Source organism: Rhinolophus sinicus, linkage group LG02 (genome assembly GCF_036562045.2).
Source record: "Rhinolophus sinicus isolate RSC01 linkage group LG02, ASM3656204v1, whole genome shotgun sequence".
Lineage (NCBI taxonomy): Eukaryota > Metazoa > Chordata > Mammalia > Chiroptera > Rhinolophidae > Rhinolophus > Rhinolophus sinicus.
The window spans coordinates 128,165,774-128,193,669 of NC_133752.1; the positions used below are offsets into that span (position 1 = coordinate 128,165,774).

Below are 27,896 nucleotides of genomic sequence, written 5' to 3' on the forward strand. Positions count from 1 at the left end.
TATCTATATTATAAATAATTAACAGAGATACTGTTGACTCCTAAATACTGTCAAGTCTTCATTTATATGAGGATACATAGTTTGGGGATATTTCCCCCTTGGGGAGGGTGGTTGCTGTTCATTTCAAATTAAGCTCTCTTAATCCATGTTTCAGAATGTATTTGTTCTCTCTTATAGTAAGAACAAGTTTCAGAGAAAATTTTGGGCTTTTCAGAAAAATTTCTTTGTCCAAGAGATTTATGTTTTTTCCAGTGACTGTATTTTCTTGTTCTTCCACAGACAAAGGTAGCTATGAAGTTCTCCTTCATAATTAACCTTGTTATTTCTTTATCATGTGTTTCCATAGCTTCTTTCTTTCAAGTATGTTTTCCACTGTATTTTTCTTATAATTCCGGCAAAGACACTACTCATTTGCTAGTTAGTACTAGTAGAAATAAATAGCTCTTTTATTCAAACAGTGTGAGTAGCAATTTAAATTAGTAGAAAAGAATAAATGCAGTTCTAACATTACACTAAATGCTTAGGAAAAAGAGAAGAGCAAAGGGATTTTGAGACACATAGAATTGGATTTCTAAAAACAAATTCTTTCATTCATATATTCATATAGCAAAGTCACAGACTATATGCCAGAAATTAACCTAGGCGCTTTATCCACCACTTTACTTTGAAGTCAGTAGGATTATTTCCATTTTACGTGTGAGGAAAAGGCACCAGGATAAAGCCCGTTTCATGGTAACTAAATAGCTGAGCTTTCCTCCTGTCCTTGGGTTACTTTGTCCATTTTCTTTCTTCTTTACTATTAATATATTTTTCAGAAGGTCCCTGGAATAGTGGGAGGCCAGATTTTTTCTAGATTGCAACTCCAAATCATTAAAGAGGCTATAAACTGCAATATAGTCCATAGATCCAAATACAGAACAAACTTAAGAAAGCATTTGCCACAGTTACAGTTATTCAGGTACTTTTGAATCTCCTTAATAGACTAGAATTAGCTTTCATTATTCAAACACTGCACATATTACAATCATTCATTTATTGAGTCCTCTGACTCCAAATACATATTCTTTCTTAAAATATTTTGGATTTAGCAAAAAACATGAATCAACAACAAAAGAAGTTTTCTAATAGAATACCTTTAAAATATTTTTTAAATAATCCTTAATCACAGAAATAAAAATGTTCTATGATAACATATTTTATTTTTCAGATGAAAATGCCACAGTTTAAACTACCAAATGTGTTTTTTTAGAGTCTGCTAATTATGTGGGAAGCACAAGTATTCCAGTTCTTTAATAATTGCTAAAACTAATATTATTTTACATGAACAGAATAAGTATTATATTTAAGCATTTTTTATTGTTTTATTTAAAGTGTTGATTATTTAGTCCTATTATTCTAAATGTCATAAGTTAGTTTTATGAGGAAGTATATTTTGTCTTTTCTCATTTTGTATTTCAAAATTATCTTGTCTTGAAATAATCAATTCTTTTATGAATGATTCATTTGAGTACATATTTACGTTCAAGGTATTTTACGGGATGGTATAGAAACCTAAAAAGAGGGTACATCATAAATTCTGACTTAAATAGCCATAATTTTAAGAACTAACTCATGAGTTTTTACTATTGTTCAAGATTCCCATAAACAATTAATATGACTCATCGCATTTACTACTCCTGACAAGTCTATGAAGAGAGTACTCTTATTTTGATGCCCATTTGATGCCCAGATGACTACATAGCGAGAACGCATGTTGTGCTTAATGCTCTTATGGATAAAACAAAACAAAGCAAACAAACAAAAACCAACAAGAGACTTGATCCTGCAGGTAAGAAGATTATAGTTCATTGGGGACGATAACTAACATACATATACATGAAAAATCAGTAAGATTAATTCTAAAGAAACCCATAAGAAAAATATATTATAGTATAAAACATGGTACCAAGTACATTCCTAAAATCTAGAAGTATTCCTGTTAGGAGCACAATTACTGTTGCATAGTTCTTATTTAGAAACATTCTAAGATGATGGTTTTTCAGCTAAGCTTGAAAGTAGGGCAATATTTAAATTGATGGAAAGGAAAGAGAGTCTGACTCTGGGAGATCAGAGCAATGGAAATGAAAATAGAGTTGGGGACTAAAGACTAAAAAATATGGTATAAGGAGCAGATGAAGAAAGATTTCCAGGAAGAAATGGCCAATTTTGAGAAGAATGAGTGAGTTGGAGAAGACTGATTGCAATTAATAGAATCTGTGAAGCTCAGAAAAGGAGGGAAAGAAAAGGAAGTAAGTAAAAAAATAAGGTCATAGACAGTCCAGTTTAAGGTACAGTAATTTTGAAATAACACTGTGATATTCAAGAGGAGATGTCTACTCTCATAAGCCATGGAATTTGAACATTTTTTCCCCATCTGAATAAAACAGAAGCTTAGAACAAAATGCCCTGGATATATTTAAGAAATCTGAAATACAAATATTCAGTCTAGGTCGGCATGAATACTACAGCGTAATTTGCTGTTAAAGAACAGTACTTAATGTCTGTGAAATTGACTGCAGTCTTTTGTAATGATATATCATGCTGATTGCTGTTATTAAGAGGTATTTAAAAAAAATTCTTGAATATTTAAGATTTTCAGAATCTAAATATTTTTAAATCTAAGGAAGGTTATCTAAAAGATAATCTACCATGCATCTTTTTACTATCAACATTTTAAACCATGGGAATTATTAATATCTCATGTATTCAATAACTTTTTTATAAACCAGTATCATTCAAGACATAGGCTGTTATCTTCCCAAACACCCTAATCAATATTAATTCCAAGGCCTTCTCATGCTCTTTTCCCCAAAAGATGGAAGTCTCATGAAACTTTAATAAATAACTTATTTCTAAACTCAGATCAAGTCCCAGTTCTTCCCTCTAATGTATTAGTGATTTTGTTCTTACCTATTGTATCAAACACCATTTCACCCTTGTTTTTATACGGCCATTTCACTTATATTACAAACTCCTCAACCACAGGAATATGTTTTATGCATTTTTGCCTCTCTAGTGGGTGACTTAATTTTTGGGGGGTCTTCACCCTTGACAATCTAATGGATGCTAGGAGCTCATCTCCCAGAAAATGCATATGCAAACATACACACCACATTTTGCATATAATTTCAGGGAAAATATTCTGAAACCCTTGAAGCAATATGGATGCTGGGATAAAATACCCTGAATTAGTGGTTTAACAAACACCCTTGGACAAAGTACGAATTCAATACATGCTTGTCAATGGATTAACTATAGGTACTCAAGTCATTTTTGAATTGTTTAATAAAATTAACTGGAACAGGTGCTCTGGGAGAAGGGGGACAGAAAATTGATAATAGTCCAAAGAGTGGAAAGAGTAGGGGATTTAGGAGAAAAGAAAAGCTTTGGCCTTAGGTATTAATCTAGCTACAACTATCTTTTTCTAGTAAAGATTTGTTATCAAGTATATATTTCTTATAGAAAAGCAGGCAGGAAATCTGTGGCTACAGGAAGTCTCAGAATATAAGATGCTTTAAAGAACCTTGTGCTCTAAAGTAAAAATAGAAGTGACAGTGAGCAGGAGGGATGAGGAGGATATGCCGAAATGCAAATCACACCCTTGGTTTCCTGATGAAGCATGACTCAGAAGATCCCAAAGATATTAACCAATTACCAGACAGAGGAATGTAAAACCGTGTAGAGTTCAGAAGCTAGTTAGAAAAAGTGATCGCTGAAGCATTTAAAAAAGTGAACAACTCCAACAAGATTATTAAGAGTAGATATAATCATGACTTACTGAACTTTTCTGTATCAAGCGCTACACTAATCACTTTACATGCATTATCTCTCAGTAGGTTGAATATGTTTCATTACCTTAGCAGATTAAATATGTTTCCTTAAAGCTTAAAAAAATGGAGATGAGTTTATCCATTTACCCAGGGAATTGTACACAAGGATAGCCAGGAAAGGAAAAGTAAAATGGGAAATGAGCAATCTACTTACACCTACGTTACACAGTCAATTGTGCAGTGTTCTACATACAAGGGCAATACTTAATCCTCCCAAATCATAAAAGTTGGGGAAAAACAGACCTGTTTAAAAAATGATTTTAAAAATATTTTACATGAGTTTCTAGTAATTTATACTTTTTATGACTACTACTAATGGTACTCATTAACATCTCACTTTTCCCATGTAGTAAGTTTGATTGCTAACTACAATCTCAACGTAAATGCTCTCATAAGTTTTGGGGTATAAAACTTGAGCAATCCTCTTTGGAAATAAAATTTAGCTAGTTTCAAATATTTCCATCTTGAAAAAGTAAGCATTCTTTCAATAAGCCCATACTATCCCTTTTGAGTAACAGCCAGAACTCTCAAAGAAGCAGTAATAATCTATTTCTCCTAAAAAATATGTAGATACTGAAATTGTATTTTTCCATTTTAGGAGAAATCACATACTTCATTCAATCAGTAAATATTTATTGAATATTGACTATATGTAAGATATTTTTTGCGATATAAAGACAATTAAGATATCCTCCCTACTCTCTAGGAGCTCGTGTTGTAATAGGGAAGGTAAACGAACAAACAATGATATTATTAGGTAGAAAGTACAAGTGTTATTGGATATTATCTTAATTCCACCAGCTGGCATTCTATCCTCCTGACTTGTGAGAATACCGATTACATGACAAAATAGCACTTATAGGTCATGAAATCTTATTGAATGACTTAACCTTAAATAGCTTGTATCTGTTTATCAACCAAGTCTTTTACTTAAATATCAATTTACGTTAGCAACAAATAATACACTGTCTTATACTTTTCACTGAAAGTATGTTATGGCTCTTTCTTAGCTCTTTCTATAATATTCTCCTTGGAAAAACAAAATGTTTTTTCTAAAAAAAAGCCTACAATATCTGTCTGAATGCTTATCTCATAGTAAACAATAGAAAAGTATTTGCTGACTGTGCACCTAAAACACCAGGAGTATGTACTGAGTAAAATATAGATTATCACAGCTCTAAGGGTTACAAATATCTTTTAATTCTTAAATTCTTGCTTTGTATTCGACTATGACAAGCAACATTTAAATGATCGTTAATTTTAGGAAATTACATAAAATGTTGTATAGCTTTCAAAATCAGCCTTCAGCTGAGTGGATATCATTTCGGATGTTGACATTGATATATTTTTGTTTAAAATGAAATTAAATGTAAAATACTGAAAAGCAAGAGCATTTTGTCTAAAAACAATTTTCTTGAAAAGCAATGCCGATCCAGGTATTTTATGGAGGATGGCTTTTAGAACCAATTTCACTCACTCTATATTCATGAACCCTTAATGCTTCTTTTCGGCTGACGTCTGAGAGTGCATTAGTAAGTCTTTCAAGCATAGAAAGAAAAGAGAAAAAATTGTCCTGCTGCTTTCCCAGATGCCTTGAAGTTAGCCCAACTTTTATCTGCTTGCTCCAAGACCATGCATTAGATGGCAAGGTAGCTAGGAAATGTATATATAAAATGCTAAAAACATAAAATAAAATCAGTGTTATGATGAACTCTGCCTTGTATGCTAGAAGTTAAATCCATTTTTTATAAACATTCTGTGGTAACATTCCTGAGCATTCCACTGCTCTCTTAATGTATTTAGTGGTCACAAAACCTACGAAACACAGTTTTGTTTCCAACATAAACCTACAAAGAGCAAACTTTTCCTTGTTTCCACCCTAGGCCCACTCAGTCTATTCTAGCGAGAACATTTTATTCAAAATGACCCTTCAGAACGTAAGTGGGAACGTGTTACTCTTCTGCTCAAAACACTTCAATAGTTTCCCATCTCGTTCAGAATAAAAGCCAAAGACGTCCCAGTGCCCTACACTACACAACCCCATCTTACCTCTCTCAAATAAGCTTCTGGTGCTTTCTCAGGCCACTCCATGGTCCACAGTGGCCTCTTTGCTTTCGTCAAATCATTAGGCATGTCCTACCTCTTACCAAAGCTCAATTTCACACCTCTTTGAGATCTGTGCTCAAACGTGACCTTCACTGATCACCCTTATTAAAAGTGCGTTCTACATCCATTCCCTGCCCCCCAACCCTGCACTCTCTACGTTCTTTCCTTGGATTTTTTTTTTTTTTAAATTTTGACTTTTTTTGATAGCACTTGCAAGGTAAAACATACTACCAGCAAAGTCCCTCCCTTCTTTCCTCCCTCCTTCTCCCCTTTGTGCTTTCTTTCTTTTCTCCACTGACTTATTTTCTACTCCCTTAAAGGTAAGCTTTTTGAGAGCTGGAAACTATTGATAATGAGTAATTTTGAATGAATGCTCAGGTTTTTGAATTAATTAAACAATAAATTGGCTCTAAAGCCAACTTTTTCTGCCACCCAGGCCCCTGGACTGAGACCCAGTTGTGATACTTAACAGCTTTATGACAGCAAGCAAATAGCATCATTTCTCTGACCGTTAACTTTGTTTCCAAAAATAGGCATAATAATAGTACAAACATCACAAAGGGTTTGAGGTAGGATTAAATAAATCATGCACAAAAATACTTAGGACAGCACATAATATGTAATTAAAGCTACCTACATGTAAACTGTTATTATTAAACAAATTTTATAAATCCCCTTAAACTTAATATTCTTCGCACATCTTCCACAGCCCATATTTTAATTTTTAAAAATTGGTCCTGTAGCTAAAAGGTGCAAGGTTCTTAACAATTTTACATTGTAAAATACTTTAAAATCCTTAAGATTAACATATTGCAGCCTTGAACATTACATATATTAAATGTGATTATAGAATTTTATTTATAATTGTGTCTGAAAATATATAGGAAATCAAACATTAAAAATACTATAAAAAATTATGATCTCTAATGATAATTATTGAAGAAAATATTTTTAAAGAAAAGATTGCATTACCTGTTGACAAAGAATGAGATGAGGAAAGCATAATTTTATGAAAATGCTTAAATATGATCAAATCTATAAAATAATTTAATATATCTGTGTATTGTCACAATTATCACAAATTATGCAAAAAAACCTTAAAATTATAAAACTAAATTATAATAACTTAAAGTTAAAATAAACTGAATCACTTGCGATTAACATCTTTTGTAGAATTATTTCATGTTATATTAACCAAAAGTAATAGATATAACTCTTCCTAATACATAAAATAGATTATGTACATTACAAAATAATTGTAGTCTGTATGAAATAAAAATATTTCCAATGTAAATAAAATAATCTAATAACTTAAAATGTGCAGAACATTGCATATATAATGGAACATTGATTTTAAATGCGATGTAAGCTCACATACGCACATATTTCTGTTAGGGGATATTAGAGGCTGTTAACAGTGATTGCCTCTGGGAAGACAACAAGGGGTCTGAAAGAACATTTATTTTTTAACTTACATATTTTTGGGTTATTAAGTATTTTTAATATTTTAATGGAATAAATTTTTATTCAAAAATCAAATTAAAATATTTCTTTAAAAACATAGCTTTTTACAAGCAATAAACCACACTTTTCTTAAAAATACCAGTTTCCAATATCGCGTATTAAACATATATTGAAAATCTATACAGAAAGTACATCTTTTTCAGAAATAGAACACTTTGTCCTTTGAATGCAATAGAGATTTATGATATAATTGAGGAAACAGATAAAAACCAGAGAAGGAAGGAAAAAGGTGGAGAGGAAAAGAAAGGGAAAGATAAAGTAAAAGAATGATTATTTCAGATACTAGTTATCACTGACCCAAATCCAAAATAGTGGTCTCATTAAAGTGGAATTGGGATCTATTATTACATAACATGTTTTTACTTTTAATTATCTCTCACAAAATGAACACTTAAATTAACACACATTCATTTGGAATTTAATAGTGAGCTAGCTGGCTGATTTATTGTAGGGCAGTAAGGACTGATAAAAGAAAGGAAGTTATATTTTGCCTTGTATGAAAATGAACTAAATCCAGTTCATGAAGACTCTTATCATCAAGTCCACACATAAAGTTACTATATTAGTTTGAAGAAAAATAGAAATGAGTGAGATCCAAATAAAAAAAATCAACAGAGTGATTCATCCAGCAGTATCCACCAAAGATTTTTAACTGCTTGTTTAGTAAGTGCTAAGGACTGCCAGGTCAGCCGACACTGAGGATATAATTGGAAACAATAAAGAAATGATTCCTGCACTCATAGGGCACTTAAGTTCAATCTGATTTTTTTGCAGTGTGAAAATAAACATTAATTCTCCACTGCTATAATTTTATAATTTAATGCATTATTATTGGAAGCACAGAAATATACACATAATCTCAGAGATTTTTTTACACAGTTATTCTCAAATTAGTAATCATTCATCAGAGATTTTGAAAAATCATATCAGGCTGTATTTCTGTTACAGTCTCACTATTTTGTCTTTAGCTAGAAGATTTTTTTTTCACTGCATTTTGTTCAGGTATTTTTTTAAATACATTTTCATACCCAGAGGATGTAAGGTCACAGAGTGTTCCCATTACGAGGAAAGGAAACAAACAAACCAAAAAAAAAAAAAAAAAAATCTCTGATGCCATGATTCTGAGAAAACACATTGCCAAAATAATTGGTAAAGAATCCTAGGTTAATTTTTAGCAATATGTAATTAAAGCACTTCTCTACATCCCTCTTAAGATTTCCTTCAGTTTAGCCTCATCAGTATCCTCACTGGTAAGACACGAATTTACAAATAAATTTCCTCTCTCAAAGCAGTTAAGTATTCAACAACTTCAAACTGAAACTCTACTTAGGGTTTCCCAAAATATGAAAAATGTTTCAATTACTGTTCAAATCCCTTTTTACCACACAGAGTTTGCTAATTTTTTGACAGTTCTTCAGTTGTTTTGAAAAATGACATATCTATACACTTATATCATTGAAAACTAAAACATTTACTCTCAGATATAAATAATAAAAATTTGCTTTTAAATGGCCAGCCCTATTACATTGCTGAATTTACAATGTTAGTGTCTGCCAATAGTAGATATATACCATGCTGCTCCAAGCATAGGGAGCAGATTGTGCTAGAGCTCAGAAGCAGAAAGAAGTTCGGAGTATTAAAAATTGAAAGAAGGCCAGTGTGGCCAAAACATGAGAATGAGAGACTGATGAATGGGAGGAGTCAATATTGCATGGACTTGAACGTCAAGTTAAGAATAGCAGAATTGAGAAGACAAGTTGGTGTGATTATGATATGGCAGTGGAGGTAGGGAGAAGTAAACATATTTAAAAGATATTTGTGAGCTAAAAATGATCAAGACATCATATATTTTGGATATGAGGTGAAGCATGAGGGACAGGTGAAAACAAAGATGACTCCCAGGTTTCTAGAAAACACAATTAGATAGATGGTGGAATCATTCATTAGGACTAGAATCATTGGGGAAGGACTAGATTTGTTGGTGAAGAGAGTGAGTTCTGTTTTGAATGTGGGAAATTTGAGGTATCTTTAAGATATCCATATAGATCTATTAAGTTGGCAGTTGTATTACATGTTAGGATTCCTAGTTAGACATAAATGATTAAGTTCATTCTCCAAAGTTGTCAGGAGTGCCGGTATTCTTAATCAAATGCATATCCATTGTCTGAGATTCAGGTAAAGAGAAGATTTCATTAAAGAATGAATTAAGCATCTCTCATAATAATATAAAAGTCCCTCAGAGAGCAGCTTGTGCATCCACCCCTCTTTGAAGCCATCATTGTCTTGACTAATTGATCATTTTCACTCTCCTGTGCTTTCAAAAAGCTTTGCACTTTCCTGTTGCAACTTAACAGATGATGCTTCAAGAACTTGGCAATATCCTCCCCTTCCAAGCCTGGACTTGGGGGGTGGGTGGGTGGTGGTGGTGGTGGTGGTGGTGGTGGTGGTGGTGGTGGTGGTATGCTATACTTTCTATACCCTTGCAGTTACAGGCCATGTAGACTGGATCTGGCTTATGGTCTATGACCAGAAATTATATATGCCTCTTATAGGGTCAAAGTAATTAATTGCTAGTGAGAAAACTCCCAGCACTTTCCTTTCTACTGCAATGAATCCTTAAACAGTATGTTGAGATGACAATGGTATAAGTCACTGAAGTCCTCATCAGTTTGGGTCCCTGAATGACTATGTAAATCAAAAGACCTCTCCAACCCTCTCCATCTCTCCATCAATATACACACACACAATGATCCACAAAGCTTATGTAGTATAAGAAAGAAGTAAGGCTTAGGTATGTAATCCCAGAGATTTTTGTACTGTTTGCTACCACAGTGTATCCTACCATATATACCTTATTTCACAGCTCACATCTAAGTATATTATCATTACTTGTTTATGGTGTCTCTCTTAACTGAACTATACTTTATTCTTCTATAGTGGTTGATAATGTTTGAGAGTTTATACTCTTTAAATATTTTTGAGCATATTAATGAATGCCTGAAAAATTGAGGACATAATCTCCAACCTTTTCCACCATTATGAGAAAACTCATATGGATAGTAGGCAAGCCAAAGGAGCATTTCTGTGCTGAGCCACTTATATGTCTAATGACCTTGCAGGAAAATGCCATGATTAATTACAGATGCTCACACATTCGCACAGCAGGGTATCACAGATATCATCTAGTAAAATCCCAACATCATGAAGTTAGTGCCAGGTTGACGGGTTTTGTGTTATTTGTTTTTTAATTCAAACACAAAACCCTAAATACTTATGCTCAATTTTCACTGTCTGTCGGTTCCATAGACTAGTTCTCTACTCACTACTTTAAAGGAAGAAAAATTATCTATCATATCTTTGTATAGTCCTCTATTCTATAAGAAAGTTTACCCATAACCAAAAAAAGTACAACGTATAGACACCATTTCAACCAAAAGAAAGCATAATATCTTTTCACTGATAGCTATTATAACTAATAGCTATTACCTGAATTCCTCAGAAGGTAGCAAACCAACATGGATCTGCTTGATGGAGAATAGCCAATAATAGCACTAGTGCCAGATTCATTGCAGGCTTTAAGAAAATCATCAGTGTAAATTCACCCAAAATCACCTATATGTGAATATAGAAAAAGCATTATAATTTTGGTATGGAAATTCTATTAAATTTCATGCATTTAAAGTATGATAATACCCTATATTCAAAATAAGCCACTGCAAGTTCTTATATATCCATTGAATTATACTTACATATGTTTAAACACGATTTTAAATGTACTATAATTCTTTAAAAACTGGTAAAACTTTTTAGGGAAGTGTTTATAAAACTACAGATTGTTACCCATGAGTAGGTTGTTACATTAACTTAATTGGTCATAACAAGTATGTTTTAATAAATTTTAAAAAAGATAATTGGAAAATAATCAGGATACAACACCAGTAAGAAACATTCACAGAACTTTTGTGCATCTTGTGTGCATATGTGTTTATGTACTGAGTCTGGATATCATTCAAAAATATTAGAAAATATAGATTTAGTGGATTCATTCACTCGTTCAATAAACATTCTATAGAATGCTTTCTTCCTAATATCTGTCAGGTACTAGAGAATCAGAGATGATAAAAAATTTCATTGCAAAATCCTGAAAAGCTTGCATTTAGTAATCAGATATTAAAAATTCAAATACATTATATACACAAGGATATAAGTATAAATGTACTAAAACATAAGACAAATATTTAAGATAAAGAGCCTTGATTTCGTAGATAAGGAAAACATAGAGCATATCGTTTATTGAGCAGAATAGTCCATTATACTCTTGCTATGTTTACACATCGGTGATTTTGTGTGAATTTTGCAACGAAAACTCCATTTTCAAAATATGTTATAATCAGAGTATACTATCTATAGGAGTCTTAGGGGGAAAAAGAAGGCCATTTAAGATTGACGCTTTAATTATTGCTTCATTATTGCTGCAGCATATTGAGTGTTACTGCAGCCTCACACAAGATAATATGCCTGTGTAAGCACCTAGTTTACTATCATATAGTGACCTAGGTAGACTTTGGTTATTGAGTTCTTGAAACCAGGATATGAATCGAGAGAGAGGAAAAATAATTTCCGGTTAATGCTCTAAGACCTGTGTTGTCTAAATGATAATCGACACAAAATGATTTGTTTCATTATGTTTCAGTGTTTATTTACTTTTGTTTCAAAATCTAAATTAGAGTTTGGTAGGATATTATCAAATATATACTCGAAAGGAAATTACAGTGGGAAAAAATCATTACTGTGATAAAAAGCCATGATGTTCACTTAAATTCAGAGAAATAATAAAATTGGAGGTAGGTTGTGTGTTTAATGCCCTTAGAAATGAGGGCAAAAGGGGAAAGGTTATTAAGATTTAACAAAAGATATGCAATAAGTATTTATGGAATACATGCCATAAAAGAAAAGGAGTTACTCTTCTGAAGATGAAAATGGCGGATGAAAATATACACCTATATGACACCTGAGAATTCATTTTCAGTGTCAGGGTAGAAATATGTATGTATTCAATGACTGTACCATAAAAAATAATGTGAGTATATGAACACAGTCTGAAAACATATAATACAGAATTGAGACACCACATACTTGTACATTTAAATAATGTTCAGGTTATATTGTTTTGAAATTTTCCTTAATAATGTTTGTAGATTGTTTTTCATTAAAATATTGAAGCAGGGGTAAACTCATGAAACCAGTATTTGTACACTTCAGCTACATTTGCCTTTTGTCCATTCCATAATTACAGTGTCCCCCTTATCTATGGCCCCCAGTGGATGCCTGAAACCGTGGATATTGCCGAACCCTATATATACTTTTTTTTCCCTATCCATACATACTTTTTCACTCAAAGTAAGCACTTTACAGCTTCTCTTTTGCATATCCAAATTGAGAGCATCACTACTCTTGTGCTTTGGGCCCATTATTAAGTAAAATAAGGGCAACTTGAACATAGGCACTGCAATACCACAACAGTCAATCTGGTAACCTAGAGGGGTGTGAAGGGGGATGCGGGACAAATAGATGATTCATATCCCAGGCAAGAGGGAGCAGGATGGCGTGAGATTTCATCATGCTACTCAGAATGGCACACAATTTAAAACTTATGAGTTGTTTATTTCCGGAATGTTCCATTTAATATTTTTGGACTGTAGTTCATGATGGGAAACTGAAACCACAGAAAGCAAAACGATGATTAAAGGGGACTACTGTAGCCCAGACTTATTCCCACTGCAGACCTTCCACACTGGGGGTTTCCTCTAGCTACAATATTCTTCCCCTGATAGATACATAGCTGGCTGCTTCTCCTTTTATGCCTAAATTTACATATTTTTCGTTTACCAGAGTCCACAGGGCTACTATGTCTTATTTATTAGGCTGTTTTATTAATTTATAGCATTTCTTACTATTTAACATCATCTTAGGTTTCCGTCGTTGGTGTTGTTTTTAATTGTCTGTCTCCTCCCATTGAATGCAAGCTCCTTAAAAGCAAAGTACTTGTCTGCTATGCTTGTTTCTGTATTCCCAACATCCAAAACAGTGCCTGGTGTGTAATAGGCACATCATGGCACTTACTAAAGAAACACATTATTTCTAAATAATTCCCTTTCAGTTTGAGGTACAGCAAAGAGAAAATGTGCAGTTTTTGTGCAAATTTATTCTGTGGCATCTGTAGCAATACATATGTAGTTAGAGCAATTATGAAGTAAACTTTAAAACTCCTTGAAGTAACATCACTGACACAAAACTAACAAAAATATTAAGGACTGACATATACAAAGGTGGCCCAGGAAGTATCTTCAGCTGGCTACTCTCTGCTCTAGTGAGCTGAGAATCTAAACATCCTCAAGTCCTCTCTTCCCACTGCATTAAAAAAGAAAAAGCCAAAGCAATAAGGCAAGGACCCAACTAGAGCTAAATTACACTCAACTCAGTCCTCAGCCTCCGATATTCAGGCTTTTCATGCTGGTATAGTCATACTGCTTATTAAATTATTGAATATTTCCAAACCTGTTTGTAAACAGCCATTGCTTCAAGCCTTCTGAGGGCCACTTCTCTCCACATCCACAACTACTATGGGCCTTTCCCTAGAATTCCCTAGATCTTTCCCTGAACCATCAGTGAAGGGGTTAATGTCTGGGACACTAAGGGACCTGCTCCAGCATCAGAGCCAGCAAGCATCCTTTCTGGTGGGTCAATGCCCGTACCTTATCAGCTAGTAGGCATGTGTTGCTTTTGTCTGCTCTAAATCTAATCATTTCCTTCTTGCAACAGCAGAACTCTTTCTACATAGTTGAGTGATGCTATGTTCAACTCTCATATCCAGAGATTATACAAGGACTGGCTTACAAAAATGTCATATTTCATAGCCTGCAACATAGTGACGGGTCCATGGCAAATGACGTAAGTTGTTCCAATCAAGCTCATCCTGGAAATTTTTGGAAAAAAAGACCACTTTACATGGTTTCTTATACAATCCTATAGTCACTGGAAACATTCTTAACCACTGTAAAGAAAAAAATGTGACTCTAAATAATGCAAAGAAAAGTAGGATGGGTGGTGGGACGTAGGTGGGGGTGGGAAATGATATGCCTGGTTCTGATCATATGGTTTGATTTCCCATTTCCGGCTATGACCAATGCAGGATATTCCTGAACTTTGTGCTAACCTGACCTCTAGAATCTCTTTTCTTTCTCAAACCATTTTGAGTTAGGTGGCATATTTATAATTGAAAGAATTCCTAACTGAAAAAAAAAAGGGGGGGCAAGGATGGTAGTCTCTGCTATTATTAACAGAGTCCCAGCATCTTGCAAATGTTATTACTTTCCCTTCCTGTTGAAATCAGACTTTTATAGTAAAATATATTATTGAAGCTCCCCATGTTAGAGTAGGTATTAATACCCAGGTCTATAAGACTTCAAGTTTCATGCTTTGATCATATTGCCATGATGGTCATTAAGTTAAACTATGAAATGGATAAAGTTTGCTTATGACACGTCAATTTCTTTAGGTCACTTCTAACACTTTGCTGCCATCTGTTCCTCTTCTGCCAGTGAGGAGCTAAATAGTTATACGATTAATTATGGCTGAGTATTGGCTTTGTAAATATAGACTGTCTGGATTTGAATCCACATCCTGCTACATAGTAGTTATATAGTTGTGTGACAATTCCCTCATTTAAAAATTGCAACTCACACATTTTAGAATGGCTATTATCAACAAAGACAAGTAATAACAAGTGTTGGAGAGGTTGTGGAGAAAATGGAACCCTCATACACTGCTGGTGGAAATGTAAATTGGTACAGCTAGTATAGAAAACAATATGGAGTTTACTCAAAAAATTAAGAATAAAATTATTATATGACGCAGCAATCCCTCTTCTGGGAATCTACTCCCCAAATATGAAAACTTTTATCCATAAAGATATTTGTATTCTGATGTTCATTGTAGCTTTATTTACGTTGGCCAAGACACAGAAACAACCAAAGTGCCCTTCGATAGATGATTGGATAAAGAAGATGTGATACATATATACAATGGAATATTACTCAGCCATAAGAAAAGATGAAATACTTCCACTTGCGACAACATGGATGGATGTCGAGATTATTATACTAAGCGAAATAAATCAGACAAAACAAGTGGAGAACCATATGACTTCACTTGTATGTGGCATATAAAACTGAACATAACAAATGAGCAAGACAAACAAAAACTCATAGATACAGACAACAGTTTAATAGTTACCAGAGGGTAAGGGGGGATGGAGGGTGGTAGAAGAGGGTAAAAGGGGTCAAATACATGCTGATGGAAGGAGAACTGATTGTGGGTGGTGAACACACAATACAATATATAGATGATGTATTATAGAAATGTATATTTGAAACCTATATAATTTTACTAACTTAGGTCAATTTAATAAATTTAATAAAGATAAAAAATATAAATTAGCACCAATATTATATGGTTATTGGGAATATTAATGGAATGAAGCAAGCATGAAAAGTATACAGGAAAATGCCTGAGATGTAGTAAGAACATAATATGATTACCCTGTGTTTGTCCAAAAATCCCCATAATGACCTATTCTATGTTCTAATTAATCTTGCATTCTTTCTATAGGCCTTTCCCAATTAAAACTTGTTTCCTTGTATCAGATCAGCTAGAAAGTCAATTATGTTAATCCATGTTGCAATGTGTATGGCTCTTGGCAGTCACTCACAATTGTGTTTCAGTCCTAACACAAAGAATTGCCAATTGATGGACTTCACACATTATGGGTGAGTAATTATTGGGGCTTGGCTATATCTCCTGCTTAGCCCTTTCTCCCTTAGAATGGAAGAGAAAAAGCATCAAGAGACTCAACAACTTCCATTAATGTTAGGTTCAGAAAAAAGTGAGAAGTTATGTGTGTGAGTACCCATGAGAAAAATGAGAGATTCCATTGGAGAATTTGTGGTAAAGCTCCAAAACACATTATTTCAATTGCATCTTTGTGTACTCAAGGAAGTAGCTTAGGACTACATAGTTTACAAATAAGGAAATCAATGAGAAGACATTCAATATCACAGTGATATGTGATATAGCAATGACTGAAGGTCAACTGAGCCTAGTGACTCAAGCTTAGTGACTTCTCTTATAGATGAGAAAACTGTTCTGTGAACAATTTAAAAAAGACAAATATAATTTATTTCAAAGTTAGAGTAAAAGAAGTAATGACAGTATATTAAAATGTTCTTATCTTTTCAATGAGAAGAATAAAGACTATATATCCGATATTCAGTGATGATGTTAGATTTTTGTTTTTATTTTTGGTGAGAAATAGCTAACTAGTTTTTTATATACTGAGAGAATTAAAAGATATACTTCTTTTCCTTTATTAAATGCTGAGGCACTATGATTCTGTAGGTGAAAGTTATAAAAGGCTTCATGAGTGTCTAGTTGCAGGCAGGTAACTTAACTGCTGAATCTCCTTTATTTCATCTATAAAATGGAGACTGTTTATCAAAATCAAATAAGGCAATATAATTTTAAAAATACAGTGCTATACAACTGTCATGAGAACAATGATTTAATTATCATTGGATGAGTGAAATGGAAAAAAAAAAAGAAAGGTGCCTCATAATACATGCCAACTTATTTGTCTTTTTATTTTTGATCTTTTAAACATTATTGTTCTTTCTCTCTGCAATCGGGTTTGTTCCAGAAATTACCAGTAGGCCAGTCTTTACAGTTAAGAACTTAAACATTCAAATCATGGCAATTCCATTTAAATATGCTACTTACATAAACAAATCGAGAGTCTGCTCCCTTATTTATCTATACATGTGCTTTATGAAGCTAACCCAAAATGCACAAAAAAACCTAAGAATTAAATTTCTTGGTTGTTGACAAAATAATAATAATAATCCAGCTGGTAGAGAGAGATTAGTAGTACAGGGTCTAGAGTATCAAGCTCCCAGTTAATGGTTCTATAGGAAAATAATTCATTAAGATATATAAAAAAAAGAAAGGAAAAAAGAAAGAATGAATAAGGAGAGGGTAGGAAAGGAAGAAAATGAGAAAGGATGAAAATTCAAGGAAGAGAAGGGAATGCAAGAAAATTACTGTATTACTCTTTTATCTGGAGAGGTGAACAAATCTCTTTTACTCCAGCAGTGAGTAGTAATATGCTTCAATATGTGCAAGTCTGAAAGTTCAGAAGTCAAGAGAAGTAAATCTGTTGCTATGTATTCAATATATAAATGATGAAACAGATTCTCAAAGGCATAATGGAAATAAAGCCTACTCCACGTTTTCCTGAAGTAGTCGACTCTCGCCTATCAATATTCATTTTGTGGTATGTAAGAGTGTGTCTTTGATTCTCCCCCCCCCAAAAAAAAAAATTGAAAACGTATATATCAAGTACTTTTTGTTTTTTGGGTGCACCCTCACCTCCCCCCCACACACACACTATTTAACAGCAGGGCAGTTTGGGTTAATCTAGAAGTATGTTGGCTTTTTGTTGAAATGTCACTTCCTTGAATTACTAAACTCAGATGTATTTCAAGGTGATTGCTTGGCTTTTTAAATTTAACAGTTATAATAAAACCACTAAAAATAGATACATTACTTGTAACATCATGTTGTTAACTAAGGTTTTAACAGAAGAATTTCCTGAACACAGACAGACAAAACGCAAGCACTGTTAGGCATATAACGGTCTGATATATATATATATATTTAAATATAAAATCTGTGGCCATGGATTCTGGACATTGATTAAAATAGGATGGTGACGTTATTCTATTTATAGAAGAGATTCTGGTGCTCTAGAAATATTCTCTAATGCCCACTGGTTCACTTTATGCATTCCTCAAATCTGATGAAAATGCTAGGGATTAGGCAGAAAGCCAGCCTTGTAAACCAGAATCTGGCAGGCATTCCAAGTCAGAAACAGATTCAGTGCTTTGCTACCTTGTCTTTCTCCTAAGAAATTGTGTCAACTTTTCCTTTTAGTAATCTCGCTAACTCAAAGCCTGATTGCTTAGAGGAGCTCAGCTAGGCCTTAGTAACCTGTTACATCACTGGCCTTGTTTCAAAGATCATTGAGTCATTTTTCTAAAAAACATTTGTTATTTTTTTCCTTGTAAGCAATTTGCATATGTCATAGGTGGTGAATAAGGACCTATCCATTGTTTGTAGTGCATAGAATAGTGGGGAGCAGTATATCATGAGGAAAAAAATACACTCAATTGGCTTCTCAAGGAGAGTTCAAAGAATTCGAAAATGACTTTAGTGAGTGTAGCCTGCTGCTGTGATGCTATGTTGTTGTTTATATTTACATAACTCTCACATAAAATTATGTTTGCAAATAGATTAGTAATCCATCCTAAAACTACCTCATGCGATGTTTCACAATAATATCCAGAGATTCCTTAGAAAAACAAACTGGTTCTCAATATCTGTGATTATGAGGATGCGGTATGTGAATGTTTAAGAGTCTTCATAACAAGACACAGATGGAATTGGGAAGTACTAAAGCCAACCCAAGGATTTGGAATTCTTTTTAACAATTGTTTCATAAGGGGGAAGAGAGGTGGTAGATGAGGGTAAAGGGGATCAAATATACGGTGATGGAAGGAGAACTGACTCTGGGTGGTGAACACACAATGTGATTTACAGATGATGTAATATAGAATTGTACACCTGAAATCTATGTAACTTTACTAACAAGTGTCACCTCAATAAGCTTTAATTAAAAAACAAAAAACAAAAACAATTGTTTCAGTTTTATCCACTGTTGTAAATTAGTAAAAAAAAGTTACACTGATTCATGGTTTAACAACCTCATCTTTGCTTGAATCACTGGTGAGTAATCAAAAGAAACTCCATGAAAGAAAGGCTATTTTATCAATTATCCTAAAACCTATATAAGATGCAGCATCACATTTTATATAAATATTAATACTAAGGTTGATATAGCTGTGTATCTTTTGCCTGACTATTTTCTTGTGCTTTTGCCTTCCTGATGATGAAAATATCAACGTAGCAATTAGTAAATCCAATTATCTGTTTCCAAGCTAGAGTGAGGCCTGGGGTGACAAGTAAGGAGGCTAGTCCAGAAAGGAAATGGGCCTCAGGTCAAAACAAGAGGCTGTCCCCTGGAGGCCACACCCAGGCAACTCTCACCAGAGGTGCCTTGTGGGTTTGCCTGATTTCCCCTCTGTTCCCATGCAAATTTAAAGATGGTTATACTCCTGGAAGGTGTGGGAGGAGGACAAGAGTTAAGCTCTCATTTAAGCAATTGCAGGATAAGAATGTTTAAAAAAAAGAATATATCACATTTAAATAACCCTTTGATTCTGTTTGTGTTTTAGTGCCTATGTGCATTTCATCTTTGATTAACTAGTTGAATTATTTAGAAAGAAAAAGAAAACATTTATCTATTGCAGGAAACAGCAAGCAACTCTTTTTACTTACATAATACCCTTTGGCAAAAATAATAGTTAATGATATGAACTCTAAGCCCATTAGAATTATAAGCAAAGCTACATTTCACAAATAGAGAAACAAGTTCACTGGGATCAAGTAAGACCATGTTTCAGTACCATACCTGGATTTGATTAACTGGATATTTCAACCAAAAAGTGATTCTCGATGGAGGCACTTAGCTAAATGTCTTATTCACAGTATTTGCAGTTGCTGTAGCATGGTTGTAATTTGGTATGTGCAATGAAATGTTATCTAACAGAGCTGTTAGGAAATTATATCTTAACCAAAAAGTTTCACCAGATTCTTATACTAGCTGAAAAAACAGACCTTCTCACTCTACATGGAAATTTTCCAGCTCCCATTTGGTATAAGCAACTAAGGAGTAGAAGCATTTATTATCCTCATCTGCTTTATAATTTTCCAGAGCTGTTTAATAAAATAGACTCGCCATGTGTAATATTAATATGTTCAACATACTACATGTGAGACCTATATAGGAATGGCCAGTATTTTGTTCTTTGTACCTCCATCATAGCATTAACCAAAGAAGATCAACTTTGACTTCCTCTCACTTACATTACTGGTAAATTATGGAAACCAGGGTGCCACATCCCTTCCAAGAATTGAGTGTATTTGTAGAGACAAAACAAACCCAAGGAGAATCAAAACTAGTTCTAAACAGTTAGAACCTGTGGTTTGACTAATATTAAAATTATGAAAATTGCATAAATTAAAAAACAACTGCTTTGCATTTTTCAAAGATGTGGCAGCAAATTCATTTCTAGCTCTATCATAAATGTGCTATTTTTATTCTACATTGGTTTTGATTTGTTTTAGAACTCAAATATTGTTTTTAAATTAAGGAAAGGAATAGTTTAAAAGGAGGCTTCTTTGCAATAGGACCTCTAAAATTATGCTTAAAAGTACAGAAATTGTATCTCTGGTACTTACTCTTCCTACAATATAGAAATATTTCTCATTGTACACTTTAAAAGTTGTTTTATTTTTTAAATAAAACATTGAGGGTTAGAGTTTTATTCCTATATACTGGAAAGGATAGCGTGTTGTCTTACTTGCAATAGACAGCATGAATGTATTTGCAATATATTTAAAAATATGTTTATTTTTCTATTACTAACACATATGAGTAGAACGACATTCATATGTCCTGCTGCCAGTTTATCTTATAATCAATATAAAAATAGCTCTTCAAGGCCTCTCTTAAAATTACAGAGAAGCTGACGGAAAATTGTTGTTTTCTTCATATTGGAAAGATTAAACTTTATTTTAAAAAATGGCCACACTTAATGGAAAGATTTGAATCAGGTTTACAAAAATATTATGAAAAAAATATTGATCATTCCTAGAGGAATTATTAGAGATACCAATCCACACCCCTTACCAAAAAGAAAAAGCAATGATAATCGTATCATTCAATTATGTAAACTATTCAGAACAAGTATATCTTTACCCAAACTTTGAAAGAAACACTTGATAAAAGCCTTAAAAAGACAGAAACTTTATCACCCTGTTATGTCCACATCATGTAAAAATAGGATTTCATCTTATTTGCTACCTCTACATAGAAGTGTATTTTCTGGTACTGAGAAATTTTTTTCATCCATGATTCATATAAAAATCACTTCTTCCCAAAGCCACAGAAGGGCTGTTCAAAGTGAAAGAACTAGACCCCTATTAATTTTGCCTCTGGGTATTCCTAGCCTTTCAACCAAAAAGCCATTAAAAGCATCCACAACATAATGTCATTTTTCTTTGAATGGTACTTTTAGAAGGAGTACTCCCTAGTTTCAGAAGATTATATGTTATTTTCCATTAGTTTCTAATCCTTTCAGAAAATTTTCATAATTTTAATATACATAAATATATGTACACACATATGCATATATATCCTTGAATACTAGTTGAAAAAAATTATTTATTTAGACTTCCACATCCCTTTTTAAATACTTTGGTCAATTTTAATGGAAAACAAACTCAGCTAGAAAGCTTCTCTTCTATTGTAGAATTTTGATACAGATATATTTATAACAGGAAAATCATTTAAAACAATTTAAATCACAAGTAGATTAGATATTTAATTTTAGAAAGCATTACTTTTTTTTAGCAAAACATTTGCAAGACCCACAGCTACATAATGCAATGGCATAAAGCCTAACTTTAGTCTTGGTTTTCTAAAATATTAGACCAAATTTGCTCTATTATGTAATCAAACTGTTTTATTTTTGCTTTCTCTCCCCCAAATTATTTAATCACTTCCATTAGGGAAAGAAATATTATGTTCCAATTTGGAATTAATGACATCTCTTCCTGGTCATTGCACAAACTGGAAACCGTAACAGCTATAAGTATTACAGGCTAATATAAATGTCTGTCTTAAGTGTGAGTTCTATAAGATTAGATAGCTCCAAAAACCTGCTTTGGGGATTCGCTCTAAATTGATTAAAATACTGACCTCAAAAGAGATGAATTGATAGTATGTCCATGTATCATTAGGTTAACGGTAAGTTCAAATTACATTTCTAACACATCTCGTGTTTTATTTATTAATCTTCCAGTTCATTTTGCAAATATAATGAAGAGAAGCTACTACATTCTACTTTTATTTTAAGTTAGCACTAAGTCTAATATGCAAATCCTGTAATCTAAATACCATGTTATCAAATTTTGTATATCTTGATTAGAACTATCTGATAATTTGACCAGAGAAAATAACTAATACTCTCCATTATGAAATGGAGTTTAAAACTACTCTGCAACAACTGTCCATTATGTAGTATTTCATGGAATTAGTATGTTAGAATTTGTCCTGTATTTTAGCAATCTTTAGTTCTGATAAAAATATGTTAAAGTCTAATTGCCATATTTGTCCTGAAACAGTAATAAGATTTACAAAGCTATTCTTTTAAATGGAGAAAAGATGAAGATTGTATGAAATTGTTATACCAGAACATTCTGTGTGATGACAGTAATAAAGTCTCTTCTCAAGCCACTCATTATTGGAACTACTGGAATTAGTTCTGACTTCTAGTATATATACAGACTTAATTTTTCAGAAGTATGTGAAAAACTAAATACATATCTTTTACATGTCATTGCTGTAATTAACATTTGTAAAGAGTCATGAAAATAAATGTCACAAACCAAGAAGCCTAAACTTTTACGTTTCCTAAGACAGTGGAGAAATACGCAAACAGAATCTTATTTTGCTCACATGGAACACACTTGATTTCCTTTTTGAACATCTTTTCATGTCTAAACTTGTTAATTCAGTTGTATACACATGAGGCAATTAAGCAATTGTCCTTTTGTCCTTGGAACCAAAAGGTGGCACCTCTAAAAATTAGAGTTAGCTGTCAACAAAGACACTACATTAAAAAGGAAAAAGAAAAAAGAACATTTAAATGTCAAAGCTCTAGAAAGATCTTGTTTTTTTGTGATTCTCGGTAATTCTATTTAGAAGAAATAAGTGCATCAAATGGAAAATGGTTGAGAAAATAATATTCATTACATTGATGGCAAAAGAAACTAGCTCTTCTCTAAGTTGGTGTATAAAACTTATGTGCTAGGATATATGGTGAAAAAATACTTTCTGGGGTGCATAGATTAGGGAGGAAGATTAGGAAGAGTTGAGAAAGAAGATTCCCTTTTCTCTTCCCAAGTGGACATGTAGAAAAAAATGTAAGAGTTGGCATTTCCCCTGGTAAATCAAAGGAAAAGACTTATCTGGACATACTAGCATCTTCCAGCTTCCCTGCACTCATGTAGGACCCACTTGGAATGCTTCCCCATTAGATTCAACTAGGCACTTCTCTCTACTTCCTCCCATCTGACAGTAATCACTTAGATATCTCTGATGCATAATAGGAAAGGAAAGCTTATATCATTGATGATGGAATTGGAAATTGCTGCAGCTGCCGTCAAGGCTCTGTCCCACAAGTATTTTGTACTTGACCTATTATGCAGTCAGTCAGGGCACATAGTTGTTTTGCTATCTTTCTCTTTCTTGAGAACAAAAACATTTCCCCTTTAAGATTTTTAAAATTTAAGGTTATCTTCCTGCCATTACTTTCTAAACTTTGTTCCAGAACAAAAGAATTATTGGCTAACTGAGCTTCCATATGCCTTCTAAATAAAGCATGTAAACATGATGTTTATACAGTTTCAATCTATTAAATATTCTTATTAAAAGAAAACAAGGCAAGACGTGAATTTGATATCCAGGCGATAAAATGCAAATAGATAGTAGAAAGGTAGAATGAAATGACAATGTGTACACAAAAGTAGCTTTAGCACAAAAGTTAAATGGTTGCTGTATTTCACCAAAGGGTTAATATTACAGAAAGTGAAAATCAACATGTACGCAAAGCTAACTAAATTATCTTTCTTAAAGTAGAAATCCAAGCCTCCTCATAATACTGGTGTCACTTACAAATGTTTGAAACTTTACACTTTTTTTTTTGCCCCCCAACATAAAGGCCATACCAGAGAACCTCAGGAAAGTAATCTGTTTTTAATTTTTTTCTTTACTCGAGAAACACCTCAAAGTTCAGATATTACCAATGAAGGTCAATACCAAATAGTCAGCCCCACAGGACAGATGGACACAGGAAAAGTCAGATGGTTGACACTTAAAAACAACAGCAGTTAAGCAGTTGAATGTGGGTTGGATCAGTGGTTTATTTTTGTTCCATTGGAACGAATCGAGTGAGAGACATAGCCTCTTGCAAGGAGATGAAGTCAAACTTGATGCTTCCCCTCTCTGACAGCCCAGGCTGGATGGCTTATCTACTTGCTTCTTTTGGTTCAACTGCTTTCTGTACTCTAATTGTCACAGCGGTTGTATTCTACCTTGTTTTTCTTCTCCCCCGGGCAAAAAGAATTCTTTCTTCCTTCACCACCCCGTTCTTTCCTCTGAGAAAAGGCAATCCTCCCCAGGAGGAGAAAGAAACCCTGTGCGTGCTTAGGATGGAAGAAGGGTGGAGATGAAAGAGATTGAGGAAGGTGTGGAGGGAGGTGAGAGATTGAGACTGGAGTGGTGGATAGAGGAGGGAGAATGAGGGAAAGAAAGACGGAGCAAGAAGATGGGGGATGCCCACCATCAACTCCAGGGTCTAAATCACCGGCACTGTGCAAAGTGCTTTTCCAGGAGATGCACATGTGGTCTTATTATATTTCTCACAATAGGCCACCCGGGGCTCCCTCCCCAGGTCTCAGCCTCCCACCACCAAAACCCATGTGTACCGAGAACACAATCTTGCAGACAGATTCAAACAAATAGGCACCACCTAGGTGGCCGCGCCGCCAGTCCCGCGGTCTTACCTGGAGGGAAGACTAGGAGGTGCTGCTGGTCTCTGTCCCCACTGCTTTCCCCGGCGGACCCGTGCAAGGCACACACGTCTGCTCGCTGCCTCTGTTCTTGGAGGGGCAGCCTGTAACACAAAAGGGGTGTGTGGGTGTGGGTGTGTGGGAGGTTTCCAGGGCCACCAGCTGGTCCCAGCTGGCCGCCCCCACCCTACACACACCCCTTCGGGGCGCTGAGCCCCCCTCTCCGCTGAGGACCACCCTGGGGGGTTTGCCCGGTGCAGCCTCAAGTTGCTGTCTCTGCTAAGTAGTGCTGCTGCCGCCGCTGCAGGAGGAAGTGGAAAGACACTGGGGGCAGCACTCGGTCTAGAGCATCCCCACACTGCAGCTTCTCCAGGAATCCCTCCAGTGAGGAGGCTGCCGCCCATCATCTCCCAGCCCCGGCCACCTGATTGGTTCCACCTCCGGTACGCTCTGCCGAGGAGCCAATCCAGGCTCACTAATAATAGGTGGATCCGCTCAGCCAAGATCGCCCTTCCCAGTTCTGTTAGTGTCTCTCCATCCCCACAGCGGACAGGGACCTGAAGAGGGGGTTGGGGGAGGGCTAATGGGAGGGGAGTGAACTAGGAGGGGACAGAGCCCGAGGAGACGCAATCAAGGGCATCCGATATACCCTTTGGGTAGGAGCAGGGATGCCCCGAAACCTGTTCGGAAAGCCCTATGCACGGGAGGAGACAGCATAATACAAAGCTTTTTTCTTCTTTTTTTTTAACTTTCAATCAAAACCTGCCCTGAAACTGAGCATGCCCAGACTGCAACAGTGCCCTAGGAGTTCCGATGTGTGTGGGTTCGCAAGCTGTGGGGTTTTGAAAAGGTGGGAAAGGGGAAGGAGAGGCAGAAGTTTGTCTTTGGTCCTTTGACCCGACGGAGTTGTGAAAGCAGAGCAGGACTGGGTATGAAAGGATTCCGCACGAGTGCCCACAAACGGAGCCACCGGGAGGTGGCCCCCTGGGCTACTGGAGGTTAATGATATTATTTGGTCGGGATTCCGGGCGTGGAAGCCGGAGTGGAATAACCTGAGCGTTGCTCGATGCCCGGAGACTTATCGCGAGGGGTACTGTGGACCAGAGACGCTGAGGCAGCTCGGTCTCACAGGTGGGGCCGGGAGCGCGACTCCACCCAGCAGCGGAAGCTGCGAGGCAGTGGAGAGTACACTGGAGTTTCCACTGCAGTGACCAATAAGTTTGTAGACTTGGGTCAAGTACGACGTTGTTGGGGATTGTTTCTGCCAGCCTCTTCCCACCATCTCTCTCCACCCTTTGCCAGCACAGTGACGACTAAAGCGTGGGTTCCCTCCCTCCTTCCTCTCTTTACCCTCACTGATTCTGCTCGGAAGTAAGAAGCTTTTCTCTTCCGAGAGCTGTGCTGACCTGATTGTCTCTAAGCTCTAAGGCAGTTTATAGCTTGGTAATACTGACAGATACCAAACTGGGAGGTTCAGCGAGTGGGGGAAGGGACAAAGAGCAAGGCGAGGGGCGGGAACAGACCCAAGCTCCAGGTAGGAGCAAGTCCAGTCTCTGCTCCACAGGTGAAAGCCTTTTAAAACGCAAAGAAATATTTCCCTTTCCCTCTCACTGACCTTATCTGATGGTCTTTGAACCTCTGATTTGTTTTGCTTAGAAAATCCTAGCAGTTTGTGTACACTTGATCAATAGCTACAACTGAGAACTCTCTTAATTGGGTTCTTTTATTTTACTGAGAAGATTATCATGGCATCTCAGGTAAGGAAATAAATAGCTATCTCAATTCCCCAAATCCATCCACTATGAACTGGAGTTTCATTAACATTGGTTTGCAAAGGTAACTGTAGCAAGAATTCAATTAACAGTAACACATTTCTTCAAGTTTTAATTAAACCTCTCCTATTTATGTAATGTTTAAGATTAAAATCCTTATTCTCAGTACAGGAGAAAAGATGACAACCTTGATGTAAACGAATTCCTTTAATGACAAGTAATTGTGTATTTGAAAAAAATAGTAACTTTATGTAAATATGTATCTTCCATTATCTTATTTTAGAATAGTTTCATAGTTGGAGAAAGGAGATAATAGACATTAGTTTAAAATCAATTTTAAGTACTTGATGAAGAAAAAGGAGGAGGGGAGGAGAAGGAGAAAAAGAAGAATCAACTACCTCTCTAATATTGTTTTCTAGTAAATGTCTTTGTATGAGAGAATTAGTATAATATCCACCTAATAGACATCTTTAGTCGAAATATACTCCTAGCACACTCCCTAGATTCCAATAATTAAAAACTGCATGTTTTAATTATAACTGCACCCAGTAGCTACATGTAGAAACAAATAAGCTTATTTTAGACAAAATGAGTAAGTAGAATATGAGTCGAGATTAGTTATCTCTGTTCCACACTCTTATCTTATCATCAGTATTTTAGCCAATTTCTCTTCCTGTCTACTTCACCTCCTACCCAACAATCACTCTCCCTCAGTGGTCAGGATCCTAGACAGTGAGATTGTGTTAGATGCTTGTAT

General features: G+C 34.9%; 1 protein-coding gene across 3 annotated transcripts in view; it reads right to left on the reverse strand.

Moving 5' to 3' along the window:
* SYT1 (synaptotagmin 1) overlaps positions 1 to 25,749 on the reverse strand; it is a 505,880-nt gene extending 480,131 nt beyond the window's left edge. The window contains exon 1 of one of the 3 annotated variants that reach the window (XM_074325375.1): positions 25,362 to 25,749. The gene's annotated coding sequence lies outside the window, so the exon portion shown is untranslated. The remainder of the gene's footprint in view (positions 1 to 25,361) is intronic. The other 2 variants (XM_074325377.1, XM_074325376.1) reach the window with 2 other exon arrangements.
* Positions 25,750 to 27,896: the final 2,147 nt, after the last annotated feature.